The sequence below is a fragment of the Triticum aestivum genome, chromosome 7D (genome assembly GCF_018294505.1).
Source record: "Triticum aestivum cultivar Chinese Spring chromosome 7D, IWGSC CS RefSeq v2.1, whole genome shotgun sequence".
In the NCBI taxonomy this organism is placed as follows: domain Eukaryota; kingdom Viridiplantae; phylum Streptophyta; class Magnoliopsida; order Poales; family Poaceae; genus Triticum; species Triticum aestivum.
In genome coordinates this window covers 611198489-611224240 of record NC_057814.1, presented here as the reverse complement: position 1 = coordinate 611224240, position 25752 = coordinate 611198489, and positions in this window count along the sequence as shown.

The window sequence follows — 25752 nt, the reverse complement described above, 5'->3', positions numbered from 1 at the left end:
TCAAAATTTCATCATACTCATGAGTATGAACAAAGTCCTAGACATCAACAAGGTTTAATAGGATTGATATGATAGATATATCAACAAGTGCCTGTTAAGTGAGGTGATGCTGGGGTTGGATAGAACTGCGAAGTTAAGCGTGCTCGGGCTGGAGTAGTGTGAGGATGGGTGACCTTCCAAGAAGTTTGACCACTTAGTGCGATTTGACTTGAGATTAGACATATTGACCCGAGATTAAGCCATAGTGACCAGAGATTAAGGAAAAAACGGGAAAAAAATTTGATAAAAATTTGGAAAAAAAATTTCTGAAAAAATATTTGAAAACAAATTGTTACTAATGGCGCACTTCTATGTGGTGCGCCATTACTAAGTCAGATTAGTATACCAGATACTAATGGCGCACCTGTGGTGCGCCATTAGTAAAAAATTCTAATGGTGTGGTGCTAGTGGCGCACCTGTAGTGCGCCATTAGTAGACAAAACAGGTGCGCCACTAGCAGGCCTTTTCCTAGTAGTGGATTCATCCATGTGGACGTGGGAAAGAGGGTGAGACCTCACTAGATATATAGCTAGATTGATCGGTTTGTGTGGAAAACTATGAAAGACCTAGCTATATACACACGCACATAGAGGAACATCGATCGTTTGCGCATGCACGCGTGAGAGATAAAGAATGCCCGATATGATGGAGAAGTGGATGTGTGTGGGTGTGTTCCTTCATGGGAGACCGACCTGAAGAAAAAGATTGCATGCGTGCGATGGATAATGCCGATTGGTAGTGTGTGCATACATGCACGAGAGAAAGTTAGTGGTACAATTATAAAGAGAAGACAACTGTGTGGGTGTAAAAGACTAGGTGAGGTCATAATCGATGTAAAGTTGAATTCAAATATTTGAATAAGAGATCATGATGTTTGAAACCCATGCATGCATCACTAGTAGAAAAAGGGGCTTTTGGCCCGGTTGGTAAGGGCCTTTAGTCCCGGTTTTTGACCCGGGACTAAACGGTCGTTACTAATGCCTCCCCCATTTAGTCCCGGTTCTTACACGAACCGGGACTAAAGGAAATTTTATGATTTTTTTTATTTTTTTTTATTTTCAAATTTCTGAATTATTTTAACCACTAATATCTAATCACCACCCCTCATCACTGCTCAATTTATACTCTAATCTCTAATCACCCCTCATCATTCCAAATCATCTAACTTCCCGGACGGTCACCCATCCTCTCACTACTCCAGCCTGAGCACGCTTAACTTCCGGGTTCTGTTCTCCCTCGTTTCCAAGTCTGCACTTGTTGTTTTCCTGACAATAGTAAGATGTCAATCCTATTAACCCTCAGGAATTTAGCTTGAGCATGAAGTGACACATTTCACTGTTTGAGTTTGGAACTATTGTTTTAAAAAACAATAATTATTTATTAACACTAATATTTCTTGAATAATTAGTTTGACCATTGTTTGACCACAGTTTGACCAGATTGGACCAAAATTCAAAAAAACTAAAATAATTATTTAGTAACACTAATATTCTAGAATAATTAGTTTGACCATTGTTTGACCACAGTTTGACCACATTTGACCACATTTTTTCAAAAAAAAATTGAAAGTAATTTTTTTTCTGTTACTAGTGGCGCACCTAGCAAATGGTGCGCCACTAGTAAGTTTGAAATTTTTTCGATTTTTTCCACTCTAGATCTTGAAAGCCCCGTAACTTTTTTTCTGTTAAATTTTTGAGGATTTTGAAAATGTTTAACGTGGTTCCCCCAATTAAATTCGGATGTAACTTTTCGATTAGATGATTTTTCATATAAAAAACTTTTTAATCCGAGTTCGTATGCAAAAGTTATGCCCAACAACTAGACCACATATCACATGGGAAACTTATTTTATTTTAATTTTTTTGACATTTCCATCATTTTCTTTTGTTTTTTCTAAAACTGAAAAGGCGGTCCACGGGGGGGGGGGAGGGGGGTAGAGTTTGAAAATGGGACCTTTAGTACTGGTTCGTGCCATGAACCGGTACTAATGCCTCAAGGCCCATTAGTACCGGTTGGTGGCACCAACCGGGACTAAAGGGCCCAGGTGAACCGGGACTAATGAGTTAACGGCACGAACCGGGACCAATGCTCACATTAGTCCCGGTTCGTGACTGAACCGGGACTAATGTGAGCATTGCCCTGTGAGCAAAGCCCTATTTTCTACTAGTGCATGAATATAACGGAGATCTGCGCGGTGTGGTTTGGAAACGAGCATGTTGTATTGTATACTCACTGAGCAAGGTCAGCCTGATTTGAATTTGAGATACCGATGGCAGACATCGTTTGGCCAGATTGCATCTGTGCATGGACACACTATTCTAATTGGAGATGATGGGTGGCTTTCGCATCACATATCTATATCTATACCCCTATATATATTATATTATATATTTTTTATATTGTGTGCGGGTAACTTTAACTTTGAAAGATGGTCTTTGGATGAGGCGAATCCGATGGTGCAGAGATGGCAAATTTGATCACTACTGGCCGTTGGATATCATCTAGATTCCACCAGACTTTGCCACATGTACAATCTAGAAGACTCCATGGTTGAACTTAAGCATAATGCACAAACCTCAAAACACAAGCACTTCTTCTTTGTTCTAGAATCTTCCGTATCAGAATTGCCCAAATTTTTTTCTACATGATTTGCCATTATTTGTTTTTACTTTATGTCTTACAATAAAAACTAGATGATTTTGAATGAAATGAACTATAAGAATTAAACGAACATCTACATCATGCATATATGACTCAAAGCTTACATGTTATAATGTGGTATTTATTCATAATTTGGTTGCCAAATCTCATGCGTGCAATGCACGTGTACCTTACTTGTCTAAATGGTGTTTGTGTGTGTGATGTGCGTGTTGAGGTGCAAATTATCTTTTTTTGGGTACACGTTAAGCTTGTTATCCGGAAATTTCAAGCTGTGCCTTGTTATGCCGAAATTTCAAGCTAGCGTCTCTGTCTATCGTGTTGCGAAACTCACGTATCTTCAACCCGCGCCTTGTTACCCCGAAATATTTAAGATATATCTTTTTCTCGTTGTGCTCCGACAACTCCCTCCATCTCAACCCGCGCCTTGCTGTTCCAAAATTACAACACGCGCGAAAACTCCCACCTCCTGTGAAATCCCGACACGCGAAATGCCCGTGGTACACCTGAACCGAAAGAACCGCCTCAAATCGGTGGGGGTACTTTCATAACTTACCCCACATTTCGGACAAGCGTGTCCCTAAGCCATGGTTCCCTAATCCCATACCATCCGCCCACCCATTCGTACACCGAGGCCGCGAAAACCCGAGAAGCCCCACACCCTCCTCCGTCCGCCACCCAGCCGGAGCCTCTTCCCCGACAACATGGTCCACAGCAACACCTCGACGTCCCTCATCCACCGTACCGGATGAGGATCCATCGTCGATCTCGTCGTCCCGCCGGTTTAGCCACCCCGTCCTCCACCTCCAAGGAGCTGCCCCGACGTTCCCCTCGTCTTCCGCGCCACCCCCATTCCCACACCGCCGTCTTCACCTGCACCACCAGAAGAGCATCATCATCACCGTTTCCTCGGACGAAGCTGCGGCCTAATCGGCGCAACCAAAGAGGTTGTACAATAATCGCCGCATTTTCTTCTTGATTCGATCTCACGGTGCTACCGGCGCTTTGCCCCGAGCCGACACGGTGCGGCTCCATCTACGACGGTGTCGCTGGCCACTTCCTCCACGGCGTCGCTCCCTCAGCGGCGACGTCCACATCAGTAGGAGCTGCTGCTGCTTTAGCTCTCGCTCGTGCTGCTGCTCTGCTCTTGCTCTCGGTCCACTGCCTGGTCTGCTCTTGCTCTCGGTCCCCTGCCTGGTCTGCTCTTGCTATTGCTCTTGCTCGTGCTGTTGCTTTCACTCTTGCTCTTGCTTGTGATGCTGCTCTGATTTAGCTACACTTCAGTCGACTGAATCGACTTTTGGGTCAGCCAATTTTCAGGGGGTGGGGGGCTCACCAGTGTTAAGGAAGAACCAGCCGCAGTGGGGAGGGGAGCTCGCCATAGAGGTACCCCACTATCTATCTTAGGGTTCAGGGTGGGGGTGGTGGTCGCCGGTGGTGGGGCGGTAGCGTGGTGATCGCCGGAGAAAAAGCTCGGCATGGGGAGGCCTAGAGGGATGGCCGGGGCGGCGGTGGACTGATACGTCCATTTTGCATCATGCTTTTACATCGATATTTATTGCATTATGGGCTGTTATTACACGTTATGTTACAATACCTATGGCTATTCTCTCTTATTTTACAAGGTTTATCATGAAGAGGGAGAATGCCGGCAGTTGGGATTCTGGCTGGAAAAGGAGCAAATATTGGAAACCTATTCTGCGCAGCTCCAAAAGTCCTGAAACTCCACGAAAGTTATTTTTGGAATTATTAAGAATTATTGAGCGAAGAAAATACCAGAGGGGGCCCATACCCTGGCCAGGAGGGTGGGGGCGCGCCCCGTGTCTCCTGGGCCCCCTGGTGGCCCTTCGGTGCCCCTCTTCTGCTATATGAAGGCTTTTACCCTAGAAAAAATCATAAGCAAGCTTACGGGACGAAGCTCCGCCGCCACGAGGCGGAACCTTGGCGGAACCAATCTAGGGCTCCGACGGAGCTGTTCTGCCGGGGAAACTTCCCTTTAGGGGGGAGGGGGAATCATCACCATCGGCATCATCAACGATCCTCTCATCGGGAGGAGGTCAGTCTCGATCAACATCTTCACCAGCACCATCTCCTCTCAAAACCCTAGTTCATCTCTTGTATCCAATCTCGTATCAAAACCACAAATTGGTACCTGTGGGTTGCTACTAGTGTTGATTACTCCTTGTAGTTGATGCTAATTGGTTTACTTGGTGGAAGATCATATGTTCAGATCGTTAATGCATATTAATACTCCTCTGATCATGAACATGAATATGATTTGTGAGTAGTTACGTTTGTTCCTGAGGACATGGGTGAAGTCTTGCTATTAGTAGTCATGTGAATTTGGTATTCGCTCGATATTTTGATGAGATGTATGTTGTCTCTCCTCTAGTGGTGTTATGTGAACGTCGACTACATGAAACTTCACAATTATTTGGGCCTAGAGGAAGGCATTGGGTAGTAATAAGTAGATGATGGGTTGCTAGAGTGACAGAAGCTTAAACCCTAGTTTATGCGTTGCTTCGTAAGGGGCTGATTTGGATCCACTAGTTTCATGCTATGGTTAGGTTTACCTTAATACTTCTTTTGTAGTTGCGGATGCTTGCAATAGGGGTTAATCATAAGTGGGATGCTTGTCCAAGAAAGGGAAGTACCCGAGTACCGGTCCACCCACATATAAAATTATCAAAGTAACGAACGCGAATCATATGAGCGTGATGAAACTAGCTTGACGATAATTCCCATGTGTCCTCGCGAGTGCTTTTCTCATTATAAGAAATTGTCCAGGCTTGTCCTTTGCTACAAAAAGGATTGGGCCACCTTTATGCACTTTATTTACTTTCATTGCTTGTTACCCGTTACAAATTATCTTATCACAAAACTATCTATCACCTATAATTTCAGTGCTTGCGGAGAATACCTTACTGAAAACCGCTTGTCATTTCCTTCTGCTCCTCGTTGGGTTCGACACTGTTACTTATCGAAAGGACTACGATAGATCCCCTACACTTGTGGGTCATCACGGACCGGCGGTGGGGAGTGTTTTCGGGGCGGGCGGGGCGGCGCACCGCCGACTGCGGGCGGCGGGGGGTGGAGGTTGAAGATGAACTCCAGGCCCTTGATTTCGTATCCAACAGCTGCAAAATCGACTGACCAGAGATGAAAAAGTCAGTCGACTGACGTGTAGCCTCACATCTAGTGCGTTCAGTTTCGACAATAAAATTCAGTTTCGTCAGCAAAATTCAGTTTCGACAATTAAGTTCAGTTTCGACAGTTAAATTCAGTTTCGACACATAAGTTCAGAGATGAGCGGCTGATGTATTTTACATCTAGCTCTTTGTGGTTATGTATTTTACGTCATCTATTGGAGATGCTATTAGAATTCCACTCAGGTTAACGTTGTCTCTCTTGTCCTGCTTCAGCCTCAGCGTCGTACAACTCACCGGAGTTGCTCCAACGACGAAACCCTCCATTACAGAGAAGCAGTACCTCGGGCTCCATCTCCAGACACCTAAGATCTTCTTCCCCTCCTCCGATAGCCAAGTCAGCGGTAGCATCCTCACTGGCCAACCCAATCATGCTGAGATCGACATGGCTTCGCCTAAGAGGTTGTACACCTGTTGCGTCTCTTTTTTACTCTACATGTTATATATATTGTCCACTGAGCACACGTAGTAACGTGAAATACGATTATTTTATCCTACTATATGACAAGCAGTGAGGTACCAGGCAACTTAGCTATCCGTGATGGACTCTCTTGAATGCCATCATTATTTATCTCTGCGCGTTTGAGCTGTGTATTTGTCGATGGGCCTGGGAGAGTTGAGCTAGTAGGGCAGTGGCCTAGGTTCAAAGTAATAGAAGTAGCACAAAAACATTTTTTAGTGTAGGATTTTCCTTGCTCAAGCCTGCCTACTAGAATCGCCAGTGCTTGAAAGGAAAAGTGAATGAAAAACATAGGAATTGGAAAGTTTCCTATGGTACTACTTTTCAGGTATTTGGTGCAAAGGAATTGAGCAAAGGAAAACTGTAGGATTTCTTCCTTTAGTGTCTCCTTGAAAGAAAAACCGTAGGAATTCTAATTTCCACTTGTTCTCCTTTTCATATTCCTATTCATGAAGCACAAGACTAAGAGATAGTAGTATAATAGCATTATAACCGTACATTTTCCCGTGGTTTGACTTAATCTCACCATGCTTCTTTGCATCCTGTGATCTTCCAATTCTTGTGAATCAAACACCCAGATTGGCAGAAATCCTGTGTTTTTAAATTCTCTGTTTTGCACATGCATTCTTATCCTATTCATGTGTATTTCCTATCCCTGCATTGTTAGAATCCTCAAATTCAAACAAGCCCTTACACAATTACTTCTATTACAGATATGTGTCAAAGAAAACCTTGTGTGGTTTGTCCTGCTCCTGCGGCACTGTGTTCCACCCCAGCTCAGCTGCTCTAGCGACGGAAGGGTTCACCACAGTAGGGATCCGCTCTCTAGACTGTCTTTCGCCGCCTCAGATCTTCTTCCCCGCCACCGGCAGCCACGACAACTGCATTACCATCATCAACTGAGCAGATGACCTTGAGGACTACACGGGTCCGCAAGAGAGGTCGCACTCTTTCGTGTCTGCTTATGTTATTTATCGCTTAATATGATGAGATGCTACATTATCGTCGTGTTCACCTATTAGACTCTGAGTCAGGTCCAAACTAATGCTCAAACTTGAGTTTTTAAATGGTTATGGGGTACATATTGGGGCAGCAATCAGTACTATTTGTCTACTATCTGGTTAATCTCGGGTGTCTACTATGAGTTTCATGTTGGTTGCAAACAAACATTAAAGGAGCCATTATCTGTATTTTTTAACTAAAGCTATTATCCGCCTGCTATCATTGGTTTTGGGTCTATCCAAAGTTTGCTACCATCACTCTGGATTTGTGCATGCACTCCTTACATAACGTCACTATGCTTTATTCTTATGCATGCCAGTTATTGTACACAATGGAGCTGATCATGTAGAGCAAAAGAGACGAGCCTTGCGTGGCAATAAAATTTCATGCAGACGTCGCTTCATGGTGGGCGCAAAGGCAGCCCCCCTCCACCCATTTCGGATCGTAATCAAGAGGAAGATAACTGTTCTGAGGGGGATTCTGAAGGAGAAGACCACTCCTATTTACCCCATGAGGTCTTCGCTCTAGTTTGGCATGCTGATGTTGGTAATATCATGCATATGGTGCCTTGAATTGCTTACCGTATGCATCAAAGATGTCATCTGCTTAGTTTAGACATGCTTTGTGTCAATGCCATTTGTTTAGTTTCTTTATCGTATATGTGAATCATGCAATGCCATCTTGTTTAGCCAGGCATGATATATGTGAATTTTGCAATGCCACCCTGGTTACCCAGTTATCTTATATGTGAATTATATCATCCCATCATTTTTTTATTACATGTTAAATTTGTCAACAATTTTAGTACATTCAATTACTCTTCCTGTGCATCAGCCACTGGGCACAGTCATGGAAAAATCTGGAGTGGAAACAAGGTCTTCAGAGCAGACAATGCTATCTGACGAAGCGCATGTCTTGCTGGTTACAGATAGCTCCTCAGAGGAGGATTCAGAGACAGATGACCAGTCCTATTCCCCCCCCCCGAGGTGCATGCTCTAACTTGGCAGGGTTATGTTGCTCATATCGTGCGTATGGTATCTTGCATTGCTATGTCATTTGCTTAGTTTAGACATGCTTTGTGTGAATGCCACCTGTTTAGTGTCTAATTACCATATATGTGAATTATGCAATGCCATCTTGTTGCAAGACATTATATATGTGAATTATGTAATGTTATCTTGTTGCAAGGCATTATATATGTGAATTATGCAATGCCATGCTGTTTAGGCAAGCGTCATATATGTGAATTATATCATGCCGTCCTTTTTTTGTATTTCTCACTACTTTTGTCGACAATGTTTGTATATTCAACTGCACTTCCTGTGCATCAGCCATTTGAATTGGTGATGGAGAAATCTCGAGTGAAAACAAGGTCTTTAGAGCAGACAATGATACCTGCTGAAGCAGATATCTTGGTAGTTACAGATAGCTCTTCAAAGGAGGATTCAGAGGCAGATGACCAGTCCTATTATCCCCCTGAGGTGTATGCTCAAACTTGGCAGGGTTATATTACTCATATCATGCATATGTTGTATTGCAATGCTTAGTTTTTACATCATATACACAATATTGAATGCCATCTCCTTAGTTGACACATCATATATGCGATTGCCCTCTGCTCACTTCCTTAGTATATAAATCATATATTTGAATTATATCATGCCAACCCATTTTCTAAATTATGGCATGCCAACCCATTTGTAAAGACATAATATAGTTATATCATCTCATCCTATTTACATAGTCATCATATTTTAAATTATGTCATTCTATCTGTGAATTATATCATGCCATCATGTTTCCATCGACGGCATGTTTGTGATTTATGGCATGCCAACCACTTTAATAGACACATCGTATAGTTATATCATGTCATCCTGTTTACATCGTCATCATATTTTGAAGTATGTCATTCTATCCTGTTTAGTTAGCCATCATACATGTGAAATTTTGTCATTCTATCCTCTTTAGCTAGCCATCATATATGTGAAATTATGTCCTGCTATTCTGTTTGGTTAGACAACATCAATGTGAATTATTTCATGCCCTGTTTTCTTCCCCACTATCCATTGCACCTGTCTATCTTACAATGTCTGTACATTCAATTATTTTTCTTGTTTATCAGCCATTTTAATTGGAGGGGGTGATGGCAGTATCTGTGGGAGTAAAAAAACGGTCTTCAGAAAAGATCGTCCTACCTGTCTATGCAGACAGAACCACGGTTGTACTTGCCCAAGAACTAGCCCCACCACACATAACCCAGACTCACGCAGATTGTACCCCTACCTAGTTGGACAGAGAACCAGCTACACCCCTTCTAACCCCAACCCCAGCAGATAATAACCCAGTTCCCATTGACACATCACCGTCTCCACCACAGAGCACCCAAACACGAGCAGTTAGTAAGGCAACTGCAGTGCCCAAAGCACGAGGACCACCACTCCGAACCCCAAGTCAACGCTTAAAGACGAAGTAGAATTGTTCTTAGGTCAGGTTCCGTAGCTATGGTTCATACTACTTTGCTCTTGCATCACTGTATTTACTCATACCAACTAATTTCAAATTTGAAGGATGCAATTGAAACTCCAATGGCGCAACAAGTCTGTTTTAAACCTGTTTCTTTAACGTGTTTGCTGTTGTAACTTGCTCTATGTTGATTTCAGTTTCAATTGAATAAACAGTTATGTTCTCATGCCATGCACATTACAAGTGTTGTTATTGATGTGTAGTTTCCCACACTTATATTATGTCTATGCTGCTTTGTCTTAAATAGATATGATTCGAACTGTATCTTTTCTTGATTTGGCAACATAAACTAGAATGATATAGACCATGCAGTGACCATACTACATAGATATATGTTTGTTTCATGTTGTTATCCTGTCCACCTTACTACTGAACTGGTTTACCAAAATGAGTTTCATATACTACATTGTAAACCTGTGATGTGTTTGTTTCTTTCTCTTTTAGAACGCGGATAAAATATTGGATAAGAGTAACCCATTATGCAATGGTAAAGGAAGTAATGCAGATAAGGTTCAAGATAGTGAGACATCCGTGTTGGTCTCCAAGAAAGCTGATAAAAACTATATTGAAGGCACTAAGACAACCCCAAAGTCCCGTCTTGATGTAGTATTCGAGTTACTGGCTACTACTGCTGGCACCAGCTCTTCGAACTCATTGCCTGAATCAGTTCGGCTTCTTGAGTCTCAACTTCAAGTTGAAAGACATCGATCAGATGTTATGCGACAGGAAGCCGAAGGACTGAGGAAGTCCATGCATAATTAAGATGCTTACTTTCTGGTGCAACAGCAAGTGCTGGAGGATTTAAGCGCCAAACAAGAGAAAGTTAATAAGCTTGCTAACCATCTTGCCAGCATTATGGGTACCCAGGATATTGTTTCTTGAGCTCTTCTGAAGTGGTTTCATTTCTGGACTTGTTTTGCTGCGGCATTTATATGCTGTTGTGTTCCCTATATTTGCACTGGTGGCGAACTTTGACGCCCAGTGGATGTAATATGTGTAATAGCCGTGATAGCCTAGCGTAAGTTGCTTGCTTATTTATTCCCTTATTGTCTTGTTTATTTTTTTGCTTGTAGTCAGTGCAGTTCTTTTTCCATGGTTCGCTAGTGGCCGCAATAACCTATTTTTTTAAAACTAGGCCACAATAAACATGGGCTACATATTTACTGTAGTTACCATTTCCCTCCTACGGGCCGTAGAAACAATGGGCCTTCTACGGGTCATAGACACAATCGGCCTTCTACGGGCTGTATCATCAATGGGCCTTCTACGGGCCGTATGATCGGTTGGCCAAACATGGGCCAATGACAGATCGCATTATGGCCGTAAACGGGCTAGAGTTGGAATCGTCCGTTCATGGGCCGACCATAACGGGTCGTCGTTAATTGGCCGTATTTGATGACGCTATGAAAATGGGCCAACGTATTAACGGGCCACAAACAGGCCGACTGTAACCTCTGGCTGAATTTGGCCCACAAGTAGAAAATGACAGTAACGGGCCGTAAGTAAACGAATGCTGGAAATGAGCACAATAATAAATGGGCCCTAAGAAGGCCGAAAGATAACATGAGCTGGAAATGGCCAAATGGAATAACAGGCCATTAATTAATGGGTATAAAGTGATACATTGTTCATTACGAGCCAGTTTCACCACGGGCCGTTAATGGTTATAAAGTGATACACTATTCATTACGGCCTTGTTTCACCACGGGCCGTTAATGGGCCTGTCGCTGTCAAAACCGGCGGATCTTGGGTAGGGGGTCCTGAACTGTGCGTCTAAGGCTAATGGTCACATGAGGTGGGGGACACAATGTTTACCCAGGTTTGGGCCCTCTTAATGGAGGTAATACCCTACTTCCTGCTTGATTGATCTTGATGATATGAGTATTACAAGAGTTGATCTACCACGAGATCGTAGAGGCTAAACCCTAGAAGCTAGCCTATCATTATGATTGTTGATCTTGTCCTACGGACTAAACCCTCCGGTTTATATAGACACCGGAGGGGGCTAGGGTTACACAGAGTCGGTTACAAAGAATGAGATCTACATATCTGAATCGCCAAGTTTGCCTTCCACGCAAAGGAGAGTCCCATCCGGACACGGGACGAAGTCTTCAATCTTGTATCTTCATAGTCCAACAGTCCGGCCAAAGTATATAGTCCGGCTGTCCGAGCACCCCCTAATCCAGGACTCCCTCAGTAGCCCCTGAACCAGGCTTCAATGACGATGAGTCCGGCGCGCAAATTGTCTTCGGCATTGCAAGGCGGGTTCCATCTCCGAATACTCCATAGAAGATTGTGAACACGAGGATCATGTCCGGCTTTGCAAAACAAGTTCCACCTACCACCGTAGAGAGTATATATTTCACAAATCTAATCTTCTGACAACTTTTCACAGCGTGACACCACGCCGCGGCCCAGTCACTATTCGAACCGTTTTTCTCAACCAGCTTCTGCACATATTGCGAGGCGGTTTCATTGGCACGTCTTGTCAAAGCAGAGATCGTGTCCCCTTATCACGGGATTCTCATCAATACGGGTGTGGGTAACCCAACCGCGCTATCAACGCGGCGTTGGGGAATAAGCGAGTTTACTGGGCGAGTGGGGAGGCGCACGATCCCCGCGGCCTTTATAAGGAGATAAGAGCTCCCCTTTTTTACCCACGCGCCTTCCTCTATCTCTGCTTATCCATTTTCCCTCCCGCTCGAGCTCCAGGGCCCAACTGTTCGACTTCTCAGCCTAAAAAGGCCCTCCGAAAATGTCCGGATCCAGAGCAGGAGGCAAGTGGATGGCCTCTACCGTCCGGGAGAAGGATATCAAAACACTTCGGGAGGCTGGGTATCTGGCCTAGAAAATTAGCCACTGTCTTCCGACGGTGGGACAGATCGTCCCTACTCCGGAACCCAACGAGAGGGTTGTATCCCTTCCTCGTTTTGTCCGCGGGCTAGGATTTCCCCTCCACCCATTCGTTCGTGGCATCATGTATTATTACGGGATTGATTTTCATGATCTATCCCCCAATTCCTTCCTCAACATCTCGACATTCATTGTCGTGTGTGAGGCCTTTCTCCGCATCTCGCCACACTTCGGCTTATGGCTGAAGATTTTTAATGTGAAGCCCAAGGTAGTGAGCGGCGACCACGCCGAGTGTGGAGGCGCCATGGTGAGCAAGATGCTCAACGTCACATGGCCATCAGGTACTTTTAATGATTCTGTCAAAGAGTGGCAGTAGCACTGGTTCTATATCACTGAGCCACGCGACCCAAAATGGGCCACAACTCCCGAATTCCGATCCGGAGCTCCCCTGCGGCTTACGTCCTGGCCCGAGTAAGGCCTGAACTGGTCTTCGTCCGACGAACTATTGGAGCTCCAGATGCGCGTCAAGGGTATGAAAGACAAGAATATCAAACTTGTTGATGTAGTCCAGGTGATGTTAGTTCGCCGGATTCTTCCTTGCCAACACAGGTCTTGCAGTTTATGGGAATTCGACCCGGCCAAGCACCAGACCCTGCAAGAGCTCTTTGGCTCCTCGCACAAGGACATCTGGAAGGTGCTCTTCAAGTCCGGCAAATCGTGGCCGGACTCCGCCGAGGACCGCGGGTACCAACTGTCCCGCCCCGCAAGTCCGGCAAGTCATCGTATGTTGGTCAATTCATATGTTTTATTCGCATAACCCGAGGGAAATGCTTGATGTGTTTTCCACCACTCTCACAGGGCTAGACGAAAAAGGCGGGGCGGATCTACTGTCCGGCCCCACTACCAGAAGAACCGGCCGGCCCACTTCTGACGAAGATGCTGGTCCCGGCGCCTTACAAGGCGCCGAAGAAGAAGAAGGCCGAAAAGGAGGCCAAAGATACTAGGGGCGGCCTTCGTCACCATGATACTTCGGACACAAAAGCCGAAGACTCTGATGGCCGCTCTTACCCCGAAGAGGTCGAGGAAGAGGAGAAAACCAGTCCCAGTAAGGGGAGAAAGAAAAGGACGGCCTCCACATCTTTGGAGGCCGAGTCACCTAAGAAGGAAAAAAAAACCCTTCCAGAGGAGTCCACCGCCACTACCGACAGTAGCCTGGAGTGGGTTCCCAGGGCCCAGCTCCTGGTGAATTCGTGAGTATATAAAATCCAAACACGTTTGCGCATCCGAACTCACTATGGCATGATGTTTTGATCATCGATCCATATTTTTTTAGCAGTCCGGCGAGGTCCCGCACCGAACCATCCTCATCGGAGGGTTCACTGGGTTCGGATGCTATGGACAGCAGGACACCCCCGAAGGCCCCTTCCCCAGAACATATTGATACGTCCATTTTGCATCATGCTTTTATATCGATATTTATTGCATTATGTGCTGTTATTACAAGTTATGTCACAATACTTATGGCTATTCTCTCTTATTTTACAAGGTTTATCACAAAGAGGGAGAATTCCGGCAGCTGGGATTCTGGCTAGAAAAATAGAAAATATTGGAAACCTATTCTGCACAGCTCCAAAAGCCCTGAAACTCCACGAAAGTCATTTTTGGAATTTATAAGAATTATTGAGCGAAAGAAGTACCAGAGGGGGCCCACACCCTGGCCAGGAGGGTGGGGGGCGCGCCCTCCCTTACTGGGCGCGCCCCCCTGTCTCCTGGGCCCCCTGGTGTCCCTCCGGTGTCCCTCTTCTGCTATATGAAGGCTTATACCCCGAAAAAAATCATAAGCAAGCATACGGGACGAAACTCTACCGCCACCAGGCGGAACCTTGGCGGAACCAATCTAGAGCTCCAGGAGAGTTGTTCTGCCGAGGAAACTTCCCCCCGGGAGGGGGAAATCATCGCCATCGTCATCACCAACGATCCTCTCATCGGGAGGGGGTCAATCTCCATCAACATCTTCACCAGCACCATCTCCTCTCAAAACCCTAGTTCATCTCTTGTATCCAATCTTGTATCAAAACTACAAATTGGTACCTGTGGGTTGCTAGTTGCGTTGATTACTCCTTGTATTTGATGCTAGTTGGTTTATTTGGTGGAAAATCATATGTTCAGATCCTTGATGCATATTAATAGTCCTCTGATAATGAACATGAATATGCTTTGTGAGTAGTTACGTTTGTTCCTGAGGACATGGGTGAAGTCTTGCTATTAGTACTCATGTGAATTTGGTATTCGTTCGATATTTTGATGAGATGTATGTTGTCTCTCCTCTAGTGGTGTTATGTGAATGTCGACTACATGACACTTCACCATTATTTGGGCCTAGAGGAAGGCATTGGGAAGTAATAAGTAGATGATGGGTTGCTAGAGTGACAGAAGCTTAAACCCTAGTTTATGCGTTGCTTCGTAAGGGGCTGATTTGGATCCACTAGTTTAATGCTATGGTTAGGTTTACCTTAATACTTCTTTTGTAGTTGTGGATGCTTGCAATAGGGGTTAATCATAAGTGGGATGCTTATCCAAGTAAGGGCAGTACCCAAGCACCGGTCCACCCACATATCAAATTATCAAAGTACCGAACGCGAATCATATGAGCGTGATGAAACTAGCTTGACGATAATTCCCATGTGTCCTCGGGAGAGCTTTTCTCATTATAATAAATTGTCAGGCTTGTCCTTTGCTACAAAAAGGATTGGGCCACCTTGCTGCACTTTATTTAGTTTCATTGCTTGTTACCCGTTACAAATTATCTTATCACAAAACTATCTATCACTTACAATTTCAGCGCTTGCAGAGAAAACCTTACTGAAAACCGCTTGTCATTTCCTTCTGCTCCTCGTTAGGTTCGACACTCTTACTTATCGAAAGGACTACGGTAGATCCCCTATACTTGTGGTTCATCAAGACTCTTTTCTAGCGTCGTTGCCGGGGAGTGAAGCGCCTTTGGTGAGTGGAACTTGGTAAGGAAACATTTATAGTGTGCTGAAATTTTCTGTCACTTGTTACTATGAAAATTAATCCTTTGAGGGGCTTGTTCGGGGCATCTTCGCCTCGACCAGTAGAGCAATGAAATGCTCCTCAACCTTCTGGACCTATTGAAAATGTTCACTTTGAGATTCCTTCAGGTATGATAGAGAAACTGCTAGCTAATCCCTTTGCAGGAGATGGAACATTGCATCCCGATTTACACCTTATCTTTGTGGATGAAGTTTGTGGATTATTTAAGCTTTCAGGTATTTCCGATGATGTTGTTATGAGGAAGGTCTTCCCTTTATCTTTGAAGGGAGACACATTGACATGGTATAGGCTATGTGATGATACGTGATCTTGGAACTATAAACGATTGAAATTGGAATTTCACCAGAAGTTCTATCCTATGCATCTTGCTCATCGTGATCGTAATTACATATATAATTTCTGGCCTCGCGAAGGAGAAAGCATCGCTCAAGCTTGGGGTAGGCTTAAGTCAATGTTATATTCATGCACCAATCATGAGCTCTCAAGAGAAATCATTATTCAAAATTTTCATGCTCGGCTTTCTAACAACAATCGCATCATGCTCGATACTTCCTGTGTTGGTTCTTATATGCTGAAGACTACTGAATTCAAGTGGGATTTATTGGAAAGAATTAAAGCAACTCTGGAGATTGGGGTTCCGACGATGGTAAGGAGTCAGGTATGACACCTAAGTTTGATTGTGTTAAATCTTTTATGGATACCGATGCTTTTCGTGGATTTAGCACTAAATATGGACTTGACTCTGAGATAGTAGCTTCTTTTTGTGAATATTTTGCTCCTCACGTTGATCTCCCTAAGGAGAAGTGGTTTAAATATAATCCTCCCACTGAAGTAAAAGTAGTTGCACCTATTAGAGTTGAAGAAAAGACTCACTTATAACGATCCTATTGTTCCTACTACTTATGTTGAGAAACCACCTTTCCCTGTTAGGATAAAGGATTATGCTAAAGCTTCAACTGTGGTTCGTAAGAGTAATACTAGAACATATACACCTCCTGAGAAAATTAAAGTTGAACCTAGTATTGCTGTGGTTAAAGATCTCTTGGATGATAATATAGATGGGCATGTTATTTACTATTGTGGTGAAGCTGCTAATATTGCTAAACCCGATGCTAAGATACATAGACCTGTTGTAGGCATGCCCGTTGTTTCTGTTAAAATAGGAGAGCATTGTTATCATGGCTTATGTGATATGGGTGCCAGTGCCAGTGCAATACCTATTGACTTGTATACATAAATTATGCATGATATTGCACCTGCTGAGTTAGAAGAAAATGATGTTACTATTAAACTTGCCAATAGAGATACGATTTCACTAGTCGGTATTGTTAGAGATGTTGAAGTCTTGTGTGGGGAAGTTAAACATTCTGTTGATTTTCTTTTTCTTGGTTCCCCACAAGATAGCTTTTGTCCCATTATATTTGGAAGACCCTTCTTGAATACTGTGAATGCTAGGATATATTGCAAAAAGGATGTTGTCACTGTTGGCTTGGGGGATATGGAACATGACTTTAATTTTGCTAAGTTTCGTAGACAACCTCGTGATAGAGAATCACCTAGTAAGGATGAGATTATTGGTCTTGCTTCTATTGCCATGCGTCCTACTGATCCGTTAGAACAATATTTGTTGGACCATGAAAATGATATGTTTATGAATGAAAGAAGTGAAATAGATGAAGTATTTTGAAACACAGCCTACCTGTTGAAATATTAGGGGATCCCCCTCCACCCAAGGGTGATCCCGTGTTTGAGCTCAAACCCTTACCCGATAATCTTAAATATGCTTTATCTTGATGAAAAAAGATATATCATGTTATTATTAGTGCTAACCTTTCAGAGCAGGAAGAAGAAAGATTATTGAAAACTCTGAACAAGCATCGTGCTGCTATGGGATATACTCTGGATGATCTTAAGGGCATTAGTCCCACTGTATGACAGCAAAAAATTAAATTGGAGAAAGATGCCAAACCAGTTAGAGATCGTCAATGACGATTACATCCTAAGATGATAGTAGTGGTAAGAAAGGAGATACTAAAGCTCCTTGAGGCAGGTATAATTTATTCCGTTGCTGATAGTGAATGGGTAAGCCCTGTCCATTGCGTTCCTAAGAAGGGAGGTATCACTGTTGTTCCTAATGATAAAGATGAATTGATTCCGCAAAGAATTATTACAGGTTATAGGATGGTAATTGATTTCCGTAAATTAAATAAAGCTACTAAGAAAGATCATTACCCTTTACCTTTTATTGATCAAATGCTAGAAAGATTATCCAAACATACACATTTCTGCTTTCTACATGGTTATTCTGGTTTCTCAAAAATACCTGTGTCAGCGAAAGATCAATCCAAAACTACTTTTACTTGCCCTTTCGGTACCTTTGCTTATAGACGTATGCCTTTTGGTTTATGTAATGCACCTGCTACCTTTCAAAGATGCATGATGGCTATATTCTTTGACTTTTGTGAAAAGATTTGTGAGGTATTCATGGATGATTTCTCCGTTTATGGATCATCTTTTAATGATTGCTTGAGCAACCTTGATCGAGTTTTCCAGATATGTGAAGACACTAGTCTCGTCTTGAATTGGGAAAAGTGCCACTTTATGGTTAATGAAGGCATTGTCCTGGGGCATAAAATTTCTGAAAGAGGTATTGAAGTTGATAAAGCTAAAGTTGACACTATTGAAAAGATGCCATGTCCCAAGGACATTAAAGGTATAAGAAGTTTGTGACACCCAAAAAAAATTTATTTGGTTTTATAAATTTCCTTTTTCATGGGAAGGAGGTGATTTAAATTTTTGGGTTTATTCTTCCCCTTTCAAAAATTATCTCTTACCATGACCTAAGTTGAAATCTCCCTCCCAAAAGCCATATTCCCACTTTGTGTCAAGTCAAGCTTCAAATCCAGCAAGTTCAACTCCCCCTTGAATTTATTTCTATTTATTTTAAATCAAAAATCTTTTCTGTCCTTTTTTTGGCCCTTAGTGATTTACAAAGGAACCACGAGAATTCCTTTCAGTTTTGATTCCAAACAAGTTTCCCTGGCTCGTCCTTAGAACCCTCAACCAAGATCCATGAAGATCCACTGGTCCACAGTTCAAAATTTTCAAAATTTTCTTGCTGCAAGTTTGGACCAGATTTGTCATTTTTGGTGAAATTCATTATTTCTCTTCTCCAAAAATTCTGAGAAAAATCATGAGGCCTCCAAATGCATCAAGAGACCCCTCGAGCAAAGATCAGCTCCAGAAAAATTTCCCACATGCCAGAATCATTTCATCGAACAGGTGGCATGCACTGTTTCTGTGCAGGTTTAGTGTTCAGTGTTCAGTTTCAGTCATCGGTGTCGTTTTCTTCAGAACCGCGGCGTCCATCTCGCCAGTACTCGCGCTGGCCTCTTGCTCCTTGCTCCTCCTTCTTATCCACCGCGCCGCACGGTCGCCTGGACGGTTGCGGGCGTCGGCGGTGAGCTGGCAGAGGAGCATCGCCCCCGTGAGCGGCGGCAGCAGCACTCGCTGTGGCTGCCAGAGAGGCGCAGCGAGGGACGGCGCCGTCCAGCACCGCCCACACCACCAAGAGCCTCCGCGTGGCCGTCCTCTTCTGTGGACGCGCTGCAGCACCGTCGCCGTGGCCTGAGTGGCGCAGAGCACACCCACTGTCGCCGACGAGCCCGTGAGGCCGTTCCGTCGAGGGCTGGAGTATCGCCCAAGTCCGACCGAGTTTAACTGAGAAACGGAGTCAGTGAACCAATCCGCTGCTGCCCAGCCCCCCAAACCTCTCGTCCGACCACTGCCTCGCCGTAATCCTCACCGGAGAAATCACGTTCACGGCAACCGCCACGGAGTGGCTATAAAAGGAAGCCCCAAGCTCGATCTCGACCAGGCACCCTCACTCCACCTCACCAGAGCCACGCCCAGCCACTGGGGAGACCTCGGGGAGGCCTTCTTCCCCGACTCCGGCCGCCCCGATCTGCTTCGGGATCCGACAAGATTTGCTCAAGTGCGTGCACCCCCGCCTCTCAAGCCATGCCAGTAGCCTCCTAATGCACCCACGTCTCTAACCCGCACCCTAATTTGAAGGTTGCAGCTACCGTCGGAGAGTGTCATCCTCGCCCGAACCACCATCCACCGGAGTTGAGGCCACCATCGACGTGGTGCCCGCCGACGACCAAGTCCACCACCCACCAACGCGGAAAGACACCGTGAATCCGTAGGTACCCTCCGATCCCCCTACCTCGCCGTGGATCAACGCCGGCGACCACCGCGAGCCTCGGCGCCGGCGAGCTCTGTTTCAAAGTTTGAACCTGACGGGTGGGACCCCCTCATCAGCCTCTTCTCTTCTGTTTGAAACGTTTTCTGAAAGCGCCTTCGGGCAAAGTGCGTTTTCCTTCTGGGCTGGCGTATTTCCAACCGAAACATTTTCTGCTTTTTCAAACTAGCCCCTGGGTCTTTTCTGTTTCATCACAGATTAGTCCTTGGACTAAAACCTTAATAACTTTTAAACAAAAGATGCTTTTTAGTTGATTCTTTTTCTATTAGTTTTATTTTTTGTCTAGTTTTTTATTATATTTATTTGAAAAATATTTGGAACAACTTTTATGCACACTTGGTATTTACGTTAGTACGCGTTCTTCTTATACCGTAGATACCGGAGGAGGTGACGGAGCCACGAACTTCGCCGAGCTAGACTCCGACTACTCCGAACCACGCAAGCACGTTTGAACCTTTGATATGATAAGTGTTTTGCATGTTTGCTTGAATAGTTAGTTCATGGCATGTTTATATGAGCATCAGTGAATGTTATATTGCATGCAAGGCAACTACCAGTATGTTTCGAAACTGGATGTGATCATTTGATGGGTGATAACATAATCATGTGGTGACATGAAAGGTGTTAAGACGGTATTGTTGAAGCATGCCAGCCTTATGTCAACCGTTAAGCTCCTGTGTTAATGTGGATCAAGCCACGTTACCGTCCTTCCCCTTTTGTGCTACCACATGTTTTCTGCAAAGAATACGGTTTACTAAGTTGCAAACCTCTTTCCTCGTACAGACCAAAGAGAGGGGCCGGGATGAGGGTTCCATGGCCCTGGATTAAAGCCAGTCATCCGGTCAGGGGCATGGGTGTTTCTGGTTGGGACCGAGAGGGGGGCACCCCTTAGAGCGCGCGATATAAATTTGATCCCATGCTACGCGAGGTTGTAGCCTCCCCGTCTTAAGGTTTTTCTTGAACGTTGCCTATGGTGATTCCTGGCAGCGGAATGTGGAATGGGTGTGTACTTGGTTAGATGTGTTTCTCCTAAAATACCGTAAACAGAACTAGTCCCGTGTGACTACTGAAATCCGTTAGCTGTGGTTAAATAGTACAAACTCTGCAGAGTCAAAACCATCCGAGTAACCATGTCCATGGTCAAGGATCTTGATCAACACATACATATCAGTATCAGTATCAGTCTCACCGTCCGCCTCAGTGTCAGTCTCTGTGTCAGCTCAGTGAAAATCTCCGGTGAACAAATATGAGTGGTAAACCAGATCGGATGTTATTCCTGTGGATGGACTAACCAGTTTATTACTACGTACATGAGTATTTCCTTGAGATGATTAAAATTCATGAGCTACTTGAATTCGAAAATGAAATATAAGCCCTTTATGTGATGTCGCTCAGACGTCCAACTGTGGCACTCTTGTTATTTACTTTTGATATAAGCCCTTTATGTGATGTCGCTCAGACGTCCGACTGTGGCACCCTTGGTATTTACTTTCGATATAAGCCCTTTATGTGATGTCGCTCAGACGTCCGACTGTGGCATGCTTGGTATTTACTTTCGATATAAGCCCTTTATGTGATGTCGCTCAGACGTCCGACTGTGGCACGCTTGGTATTTACTTTCGATATAAGCCCTTTATGTGGTGTCGCCCTGACACCCGACTACGACATTGTTAATTTACTTTTACCTTTCGAGGCGTCGCTTCAGACACCCGATCGGTCTTCAGTTATTTTATTGGGATTTCGGGAGGACTACCGCCTGACTTCCTTTTTATTTATCATGCTGTGCAACTTTATTATCTGAGTGCCCATTTCTAATCTGCTCATGTGCATCATGTTCGCATTTGTTATATCTTATGTGCAAACTGTCTTGCGAGTACTTTCAAAGTACTCACCTGGCTTGTTGATTTGGCAAGATGTTGATGAAGGCGATCTTATGGATGAAGAGTTCGATAGCGAGTCCGATGCCTAGAGGAGTCCCAGTCAGTCCCGTGCGATCCTAGAATTGGTCACTTGTACTATATACGCTTCCGCTACCCAGAATAAAAGTCATCAAGCTCCACTGCGGCGCTCGATGAGTTGTAAGATTTAGGAGTCAAGTCACCCACTTCACTGTGACATATCCACCACCACTTTTATTACGAGTCAGTAGTTATGCCACCATACCCTTGTGTCATATCCGCCTTTATGTATTATATCGGCGTTCTTGTCATAAATTGTTGAGCAGCCTCAGCTCAACCCTGTATAATATTTAGTACTTCTGGATTTCTGTATCAAGGATTTGTCTACCGGTAATAAGGATTCTTCTATGCTGGTCTGTTAAAAGGGTCGGTTTCTCAATAAATGTTTTATTGGAAAAACCGGTCCTGACAACCTTGGTATCAGAGCCAGGCTGACTATAGGAAGCCACTAGGTGCGATCGCTAATCGGTTATTAGCGTTTTTAGTGCTTTTCAACTTTTTGCAAGTGTAGCAATTTTCTGTTGGTCATCATAAATTTATGATTTGACTATTCGGAATTTTTGTCTACCTTTGTAGATGGCGGGCAGCGACCGCGAATCACAGGTGTTCGCCAATGTACCTGAGGGGTTTATCAAGCTTCTCGTCTCCATCACCAAGCTCGCGATCGGGCCATCGACTCGTCCAGAGTTCACACTCTACCAGCACAAGATCAGCGACAGCGTGTCTATGCACCAGGCCGCGGTGCAATTCAAGGGAGGACGTTCTGCGTCTCGCCACTTCCGTTTTGTGGGTAGGGCCATGCCTACGGAGAGGCATGCCATGCAGATGGCTGCCCGTGAGGCGATAGCTCGTCTTCGGGATGTTCTTCCTACGATGAAGACTCACCGCTACCGCTACCTCCCATGCCATGTGCCATATACTTGTCACTATGCATTCGCTTGTCCTAGGGGAGAGAGAGATGAAGCTATTGAGATGCTTGTTGAATATCTCAAAGCTCTTGAGGCAGCTTTTAACAATCTCGTGGATGACCTTGTGGCTGCCCGTATGGACTCAGTTCAGGGCTGTTCCGCCAACAGGAGGGAGCTTCTCCACACGGCACCGCCACTGACTTTCGTCTCGTCCTCAGCATGCTATGCACCTGCCATTTTAGCCACCGCTCGCCGCCTGCCTACCACTGAGGAGTTTGACCAAGTCATTGCTCCTACTCCAATCAGAGCTGCACCACCTGCCGCACCCGCACCAACTCCTCAACTCAGTACTTCGCGCCTGGAGCCTATTAGTGAGGAGGAGGTTGATTCTCCTGCTCCACTGGGTCTTACCCATGGCAGGCCGAAGGAAGTTTTCACCATCTCTGACTGAGTGCGACTAGCAGCCATGCGATGTGCCAGCATGTGTGATATGTTTATATGTATATAGGTTTGGTGAGATGTAGTTTGTATGCGCGTCATGTAGGAACTCGGAGAAGTGCACTAGCATAAATAACATGTCAGGAATGTGTACGCACATCCTGAATGATGTATTGTATAATTACGACTCGCGTGTAAGATATGTACTGAGCAGTTCTTCTCCATGCGCAATCAAGTAGTTTTCTTGAAAAATCTTGGAGTCTTTTAAATTCCGCCTTTGCAAAATTATTCTTTTTGCCACTCGATTTTTCTCATGAGTTTTGCATAAAAATACCCCAGAGTGGAAAATGCCTCGTCCCTGGACTCGTTCCATGCCAAGTCCGCCGAAAGAAAATTATGGTACCCAGACAAGCAACAACTTCACACAGGGACAGTCAAGTCAGCAAGGCAGTGAAGCAGCATTTTCTCAAGTATGCCGCCTTTATGAGCAGAGCCAGGAACAACATCAAGAAATGATGAATCATGTTATCAATATGGGAAATCACCGTGAACCATACCAACCGCATTCCAAATTGTCTGAACTACAAAAGACACGTCCCCCAACGTTCGCTCACACTGATAGGCCGCTTGAGGCCGATGATTGGCTTCGAGACATTGAAAGCAAATTAATTATTGCACAATGTTCAGACCGTGAGAAGGTACTTTATGCACCTCACTATCTCACTGGAGCAGCTGCATCATGGTGGGAGAATTTTCCACACATGCACCCCAATGAAAATAACATCACATGGGAAGAATTTAAAGAAGGTTTTCGTGGGGCGCACATTCCCAGGAGCATTATGAAGATCAAGAAAAGGGAGTTTGATGACCTCAAGCAAAGAAGCATGACTGTGACTGAGTACAATAGTCAGTTTACTCAATTATCTCATTATGCCAACGAAGAGCATATGACTGAAAATAAAAGGATGGAGAAATTTTTGGACGGTCTGGCACCAGCCTACTTAAATGCCAGCTGGTCGTACACACCTTTCCCGATTTCAAAACACTTGTGGACAATGCTATTACATTGGAAAATGAGCGCCGCAGCTTGGAGGATATTCGCAAGCGCAAAAGGGACAAAACTACTCATGCTCGCAACAACCGGAACAAGACTGATTTCCAGAAAAATGGAGCGAACAAATCCACGACCAATGTTCCAAGCCCAACCAAATATTTTCATGCAAGGGACAAGGATTTTACGTATTGCCCAGGTGTTACTTGCTATACTTGTGGAGAGGAAGGAAACTATGCCAAACAGTGCCCAAAGCCAAGGAACTCGGCCCCCAAGCCGAACAACGGTGGAAATAATCCAGCTCCCAAGCGTAACAATTTCAACCCCAATAACAATCACAAGAAGGGCCACTTGAACCATGTGACCAAGGAGGAAGCACAGAATGCCCCGGATATCGTACTTGGTACGTTCCCTGTCAACACAATACCTGCCACGGTTTTGTTTGATTCTGGAGCTTCTCACTCGTTAATTTCAAAGAGTTTTGTTTTGCAACATGATTTTTCGATGCTTCCTTTGGAAAAATCCATGATCATCAAATCCCCCTGGAATAAGCAAATCACTCAGAGTTACTGCCAAGGTGTGATTGTTGAGTTTCAAGGACTGAAGTTTCAGGCAAATCTCATCGTGTTGGAAAATAAAGGACTGGATGTTATCCTAGGAATGGACTGGTTAACCACCAACAAGGGATTTATCGACTGCTTCAATCGGACTGTAATTCTCACTCATCATCACGGCAAGACAATAAAAGTTGCAGCTCAAGAAAGACCAAGGTCACGACAACCAAAGTTGAACAAGGTGGACATTTCAGAGTTAAGAAAAGTTCCAGTGGTGTGTGAGTTCCCTAACGTATTTACCGAAGAACTACCAGGCATGCCACCAAACCGGGAAATAGAGTTCAGCATTGAACTAGCACCTGGAACCACCCCCATTTACAAGAAACCCTATAGAATGGCACCCTCCGAGCTGGTAGAATTAAAGAAGCAAATAAAAGAATTACTGGACAAAGGATTTATATGAGCCAGCTCCTCACCTTGGGGTTCACCAGTATTATTTGCAAAGAAAAAGGATGGGACACTAAGATTATGTATTGACTATCGAGCACTCAACATGGTCACCATCAAAACAAATATCCGATGCCACGGATAAATGATTTATTTGACCAGCTCGCACAAGCCAGGGTTTTCTCAAAAATTGATTTAAGATCGGGGTATCATCAATTAAAGGTACGAACAGAAGATATCCCTAAGACAGCATTCACCTCCAGATACGAATTATATGAGTTCACAGTAATGCCGTTTGGACTGACAAACGCCC